This window comes from Macrotis lagotis, chromosome X (assembly GCF_037893015.1).
Source record: "Macrotis lagotis isolate mMagLag1 chromosome X, bilby.v1.9.chrom.fasta, whole genome shotgun sequence".
NCBI classification, from domain to species: Eukaryota; Metazoa; Chordata; class Mammalia; order Peramelemorphia; family Peramelidae; genus Macrotis; species Macrotis lagotis.
Window position 1 is genome coordinate 128,642,655 of NC_133666.1, and position 7,855 is coordinate 128,650,509.

General features: G+C 34.6%; 1 pseudogene; it reads right to left on the bottom strand.

The window, feature by feature from the left end:
• Nucleotides 1-6,837, bottom strand: part of LOC141498834 (eukaryotic translation initiation factor 1 pseudogene) — a 53,011-nt pseudogene extending 46,174 nt beyond the window's left edge.
• Between the last annotated feature and the right edge of the window lie 1,018 nt (nt 6,838-7,855).

Here is a 7,855-nt window from a genome sequence, read left to right on the forward strand (position 1 = left end):
AATCACTTCTCTTTCTCTGGACACTAAGGGTGCTTTAACCGTCTCATCTTTTTAGTTCTCTTTCTGGTGTTTTCTTCCACATTAGAATGTAAACTCCTTGAGAGCAGTCACTATCTTTTTATTTTTTTACTTTTCTGCTTGTATTTGTATTTCCAACACTTGGCAAAGAGACCATTAAGTAATTAATTACAGAAGATTTGTGGAGTCAACTTATTTTGACATTTAACCAAATATTAACCATGACCCCACCACAACAATGTATCTTTCTTTGAATTCATATTGGTTGAACCAGAAGGTTCCCTTGGTTGAATTAGAATGGTTAGAAAGGAATTATGCTTGTAGCATAGAAATAGAAAATAAGACAGTGCTGATATATTCCTATGTTTACTAGAACATATTATACTATAAGAAATAATGAAATTTTTAATTTCAGAAGTATATAAACTGATTTAGAGTGAAATGAAAAGAACCCGGAGAACAATTTATATACAATAAAAATAGAGTTATAAAGAAAAACAATTTTGAAAGGCTTAAGAATTCTTTTCAGTGCAATGATCTAACATGATTCCAGATGATAATGAAACTTGCTCTATATCTCTTATCAGAGAGGTGATGGATTGAGGGAACAGAATGAAACATAATTTTGGACACAGTCAATATGTAGATTTGTTTTGCTTAAGTATGCTTATGTGTTAGAGGGTCTTGGTTTTCTTTCTCGTTTTCCCTCAATTAATGAGTTACTGATTGTTTTTTTAATGAAGAGAAAAGAACAGAAAGAAGATCAGAAAGAATCACAGATAAACAAGACAGCTCTGAAAGCTTAGGCAAAATGCCTTATTTAAAAAGAAAAGCAAGTTATGCATAATAGATAACTTTATTTTCAAATATATCCTCCCTTTCTATTTTACAATATGCATGGAATTGCTAATTTTATTTTGTATTAATTATGTTTAAAAATAAATTAAAAAAAAGAAAAAGGGAGATGCTTTATGCTTTGAAAGAAGGAGCTAGCATGTGAAGGAGCAGCCAATATTTTCACCAGATTAAAAAAAATAAGTTCAAATTTTTTCTCTCATATTTATTACTCATGTGACCAAGGGCAAGTCATTTAAGCATTCTAAGCTGTAGTTTTCCCATCTGTAAAATGGAAATAATAGTACCTACTTCATAAGGTTGTTGTGAAGCTCAAATGAAATAAAATATTGAAAATTATTTGTAAATTTTGAAATACTATGTCATAAGAATTTAGGTACTATTGTTGTACATACCACCATATTAATAATCCCAAAGCAATGATATTAGTACAATGAATGTGTCTTTAAACTATAAATAGCCAGACCTACTTTCTGACTTTCTGTAGCAAGAACCTATTCTTTTCTAATCCTCCTTCCTTTCTAACTATTTGATTTGGACTTTGTGCTTTTTCTAGTGAAGCCTGTTCTTTCTTTGGATACAGTCTCCCTAGGTCATCTGAAGAAGAAGGGGTTTTGATCTTGAGAGTCCCTCCTAGCTCTAAATCCTATGATCTAACAATTTTATGAGGTTTCCATCATTCCACATAGTCTGGGATTGGGGCTATTCATTTTAGTAATTTGAAGGATTTTTTAAAAAAGAGGGAATAATTTTGCAACTCAAACTATTAGAACCTGCAACAAGCCTTAGCTCTTCCACGGAAACCTCATAAAACTAGAATCCTTAGTTCATTTCAAGCACCTAAAACACCTTATTTAATATGTATTTAGCCAATTATAGTAGATAGAACTTTTTGTTCATCCTTTTTTCATTCATGTCTGACTCTTTGTTACCCTATTTGGGGTTTTCTTGGTTAAGTATTAGAATGGTTTGTTATTTCTTTCTCTAGCTCATTTTACAGATGAGTTGAAGGTCAGCACAACTAGTAAGTGTCTGAGGTCAGATTTTATCCCCAAAAGATGAGTCTTTTCCTGATTCCAGACCTGGTTGTTTCTGCTATTCATTCTGGTACTTCTAAAGTTTTTTTTTAAAGGTCTTAACTTCACATCCCAAACTATTAGAATCTGCAATAAGTCCTAGTTCTTCCATGGAAACCTCATGAGACTGAAACCCTTAGGTTGCCTTATAGAACTCAAACACCATATCTATATCTATAACTATATCATCTATCTATATCATCTATCTATATCTATATCTATATCATCTATCTATATCTATATCTATATCTATATCTATATCTATATCTATATCTAATCTATATCTATATCTATCTGTATCTGTACCTGTACCTGTACTTGTATCTATATCTGTATCTGTATCTGTATCTGTATCTGTATCTGTATCTGTATCTGTATCTGTATCTGTATCTGTATCTGTATCTGTATCTGTATCTGTATCTGTATCTGTCTCTGTCTCTGTCTCTGTCTCTGTCTCTGTCTCTATCATCTCTATCTCTATATATGTTCTTTTCTATATATCTATATATATGTTCTTTTCCATTCACAATTTTTTAAAATTAAAATTTTATTTTATTTTTCCAATTACATGTATTTGCATGTAATTCATCCATTTGCAAATTTATAATTTCCACATTTTTCTACTACCCTTTCATCTCTGCTCCCTCCCCATGATGTCAAACAGTTTGGTAAAAGTTATGTATGTACATTTGTGTTTAATGTAGTTACATATTAGTCATGTTGGGAAAGAGGAATTAGAACTAAAAGGAAAGAAAAAAAACATGAGAAAGGAAGAAAAAACATAAAACAAATTTTTAAAAAGTGAACATAATATGCATTCAGACTTTGTAGTTTTTTCCTCTGGATGTGGATGGCATTGTCCATAGCAGTTCTCTCAGGATTCAAATACAATTTTTAATATGTATTTAGACAACTCTAGTAGGTAGAGTTTTTTGTTGTTCCAGCTATTTTCATCATGTCCAACTTTTTATGACCTCTACTGAGGTTTTCTTGAAAAAAATTCTGGAATGGTTTACTATTTCCTACTTTCATTTTACAGATGAGAACACTAAGGCAAACAGGTTAAGTGACAGAGTCATACAGCTAGTAAGTGTCTGAGACCAGGTTTGAACACAGGAGGATGAATCTGACCTATAATGGATAATGTTAAACTTCATGTCAGGAAGAACTGAGTTATGTGATCCTACCCAAGTCATTTAACGTTTCTTGATGACTGTTAATGTCCCTTTCAACTCTAAATCTACAATTCTATGATCTAGCTATGTCTCTAATGTACATTCATGTGATCCTGACTAAGGTAACAAAGATGATAATTGTAAACATAAATTATAAAAATGACATAATATCAGAGAAGATCTAATATACATTGGTAGAAAGAATTTCCTCAGTCAATGAAATCACAAGTCTGACCCCATATCTTTCCCTTCTCTCCCCTTCCCTTTCCTCTTCATGTATTCAGTCTTCCAGAGGAGTCATGGGACTTGGTCTTTTCTCTCCAAAGTCTGCAATTTATTTGGGTGTGTCATCTGTGAAATGATGGTAGAGAATTCAAGGAAATCTTTATTAAATTCAAATTTTGTTGTTTGGACAGTAAATTATGAGTGCAGCACTTTGGAAAGAATGCTGTGTTAAGACCTCAGGGGACCTGGATTCAAAAATCCTATCTGACCAGATGGTTTCTGAGGTATCTTCTATTCTAAGTTCATGATCTATGGTATATCAGAGGTGAGAGAAGGGAGGAATTAATATTGGTCAGAGGAGATGATGAGGAAAGTTTTCTGGAGAAGATGGGACTTCAATTTCCATTTGAATCCAGGTCCTCTGGATTTTACTGGGTAGGATTTGAAGGTGGGAAGGTAGCTAGGTGACAAGTAGATAAAAGATTGAACATGGAGTCAGGAAGAACTGAGCTCAAATTTGACCTCAGTCACTACTAGTTATGTGATACTGGGTAAGTCATTTAACCCTTTTGGTCTCAGTTTCCTCATCTGTAAAATGAACTGGAGAAGGAAATGGCAAACTACTCTGGTATCTTTGCCAAGCAAGCTCCAAATGGGGTCATGGAGACTTGGATATGATTGAAATGACTGAACAACAGGTTTGAAGAGATGATGAAGAAGAAGAAGAAGAAGAAGAAGAAGAAGAAGAAGAAGAAGAAGAAGAAGAAGAAGAAGAAGAAGAAGAAGAAGAAGAAGAAGAAGAAGAAGAAGAAGAAGAAGAAAAAGAAGGGAGGTCCTGGTAAGAAATAGCATGAACTAGGTCCATTCTTGCATCATTAGCCTTCTTGTTTATCTGCCATCTGCTGTCATAAGCTTTCTTCCCTAGACTGAGAATTTATTGATAATAACTTGATAAAGCCTCTGACTTCCTCAGCTCCAACCTTGCCTCATCTCTCCCCTCCCCCCAGTCCTCCTACCAGCATTTCAAAGGCCAGCTAGAGGACGAGAACAATTTCTTTGAGTCATGTCATCTATAATTTGGTTTTTGTTCGTCCCAGGGTACAGTAAGCCTCTACTGGTGCCTTGGATTACAGTTCTGGAGGATTAAAAACAAAACAAAAGAAAAACCCAAGCTAGACAAAAAAGAAGAAAAAATTAGTCACCATCATCACCATGAACAAACCACAAACTTACAAAATAAAAATCCACTTGTGAAAATAAATGCATTTCTGAGGATGTCTGTGTGAGCTAGGCTCTCTTAGGTGAAGGTGATAGGTGTAGAGTCAAAACATTTTTTCAAAGCTAAGAAAAACAATTGCTTTGTTGACCTGACTTTTATTGCTGCTCTGAGCCAAATATCTTCTATAAATCACACATCTTCTTTGACTTTTATTGGACTGAAACACTGTAAATTTTGGCAAGGAGTTTATTATCTCTGATTCCAATAAGAATTGCAAGGTCCATCTATCCTTTTTTCCTTTTGCTCTTTGCACTTTCCCTCCTAGATGCCCCCTCCAATCAGCAGCTTTATTCTTTTGCTAAATTCTCTGTCCTTTTGGTGCTTTCCTAACTCAAATGTATAAATTAAAAGCCAACATTATATTGTGCACTTTTACTTTATTCATTTAATATTTCCTTTCTTGTTCATCTGCATATATATGTATTCATCCATTTTCATTCATTCATCCATTTGTCTCTCTGTCTATCCATTTGTTTGTCTAAATAGCTGCTTTGCTCTTGATATTTTGAGCTTCCCTGAGATTTTATTGACAAAGTGGCAGTGGAAAAAGAGGACTAATAGAATGTGTGTGTAAGGAATTGGTTTTAATTCAGTACTGACTGCCTTATTCCAACTGCCCATTGGTAAATCAGAATTCCAATGAGAAAGGGAGCACAGAAAGATTCTGAGTATGAGTTTGAGTATGAGATGAGTATAAGCTTGACATTGATAAATCATCCAAGGCAGCTCCTACAGACTAGGTGATTGATATGAGACAGAAGACTGAGGAAACAAAACCCCTTGCCTTTTAAACAGATCTGTCTCCCCTATAATAGAGGATTGATGGAGGAGCAATGGAGAATAGTCAAGAAATCAAAGGGAAACATTGGAATCGATTTAAGAAATGTAATAAAAACATAAATTTAGAGTTAGAAAGGACATTATAAGTCATCTAGTACAACTTCCTCATATTACAGAAAGTGGAACTTTAGAGATGTTAAGAGTCTAAGATCACATAGATAATAACAACCAGAACTGTTATTTGAACCCAAGTCTTCTGACAAACTTATTTGCTTCAGTTTCCTTATCCATAGAATGAACTGGAGAAGGAAATGACAAACCCATCAAGAAAATCCAAAATAAGGTAATGAAGAGTCAGACATGGCTGTAAATGACTAATTAACCTGTGGCACCAAAGCCAGTTGCCCTTCTACAATACTATGCTGACTTTTGCAGCTCATAAACCTAGAGTTGGAAGGGACCTAAGAGGCCATAGATGTTAAAGATGGAGTATTTGAGGCTCATAGAAATTAAATGATTTGCCCAAGATCATGTAGGTAAACAATAGAGGCAACATTCGAACTCAGGTCTTCTGACTCTATAGTCAGTGTTCTTTCCCCTGCCTTCCTCTCAATGATCCCCAGACTACAGGGAGCAGTTGTTAAAGTAGAGTTGTCATAGAAATGCCTATTGCATTAAGTTACAGATTTCATTACTTTTTCCTCTGGCTCTATTTCACCTAGACAGCAATAAAGGTATTAAGATCAACTTGTCAGCCAGATTTGGTAATAGAGCGTTGCTTGCATTTGAGAAGAGAGCTTGATGAGATTAAAAGGGAAAGGGAAAAGATGACTTTCCGAATCATTATTTCCCATAATCGACTTCTCCATTCATATCAGATTTCATACACAAGGACTAATTTTGTTGCTTTTTGTTTAATTTGTTTTGTCTGCTTCACAAAACGAGGTGATTTAAATGGCCCATGAGCATGAAATACCTCCGGGACAAAATTCTTAGTTTTATGCAGCATATTATTCTGACTGTAAAGCTCGCAGTAATTGAATCTCTGTTCATAACAACAAAGATTGAGTATTTTTATTTTACATTTAAGTGTCTATATAAACATGATGCCTTGGGGTTTTGTGAATTTATCATATATATGATTTGTGCCATGCCTCAGTAGCATGAGCTGAACCAGTTTCATTATGTTATTTTTTAAAAAAAATGGGTGGTAATTCTCTTCTATGATATTATATTGTTAATGTTCTTTTCATCTTCGGGTCTGGATGATGCTATTGAATAAAGAGTTGCTCTGTTCCTCAAACACATAGAGGAGCATGTTTACCTTCCCCATTGTTAATGTGCTTTTTTTTTTAAACTCCTAATATTCTCAAGTGTTTGTTTTACTATCTTCATCCCCCTCCTCTTCTGCTCGTTCAGGTTTCATCATTCTGCGGTCCTTTGAAACACAATCTCTACCCCCTCTCGTTTTTTTTAAATGTCTCTTGTTTGGTCAATTGTAACAACTTTGCTGTTGTTCTCTCTGTCCCTTGTCCCCAGTCTCTTTTGTTTCTAATACATTTTATACATAATTGCCAAAATTAGATTTCTAATGTACAAGTCTAATCTGAAATCACTCTGACTTCACTTTACATCTGTTGTCTGCCTGGTTTTAACTACAAAGAACAAGATGCCCTCAGATACTCTGATGTACTGACTCACTCCCCACCCTACCAGTTTTCTTGTTTTCTTTTTGCATGTTGTCTCCCCTGTTAGAGTATAAGCTTCTTGAAGCAGGTAATGTCTTTTTATCAATTGTATTCCCTTCACTTTCAGACCTTACTAGCTGTATGACCTTGAGGAAACCACTTAACTCTGTTTGCTTCAGTTTCCTCATCTGTAAAATGAGCTGGAGAAGAAAATGGCAAACCATTTCAATATCTTTGAAGATGCCTGAAGTATTTAGAGCTTGCTTAAACTCTGAAGATACCAAAGTCATCCACTACTTACTGGGCCATCATTATTCATGTTGACTTTGACTTGCCACTGGATCTTGGAAGAGAAAGTGATTCTGACAACATTTGTGAAACTACCTCATCTAAATTCAATTCATAAGAATCACCCATCATTCTCCAAACCCCAATATCATGGTTCCTCTTTGAAAATGAAGGCTAAACAATAACCCTATGCTCAGTGCTGATCATACTCACTGGTACATAATAGATCCTTAATAAATGTTTATTGGATTGGATTGGTTTAGACCTATTGACTTCTTAATTTTAAAACCATCAGTGGCTCTCCATTGTTTCTAAGGGAAAATACAGACTTCTTGATCTAGTGTTAGAGACTTTTCAAGGTCTGACTTTGACCTTCCTTTAAAGCCTGAGTCCCTGTTGTTCTTCTTTAAATGTTTTGTATTCTAGAGATACCAGACAATAAGCAGCTACTGATATTCTGGCTTTAAATTT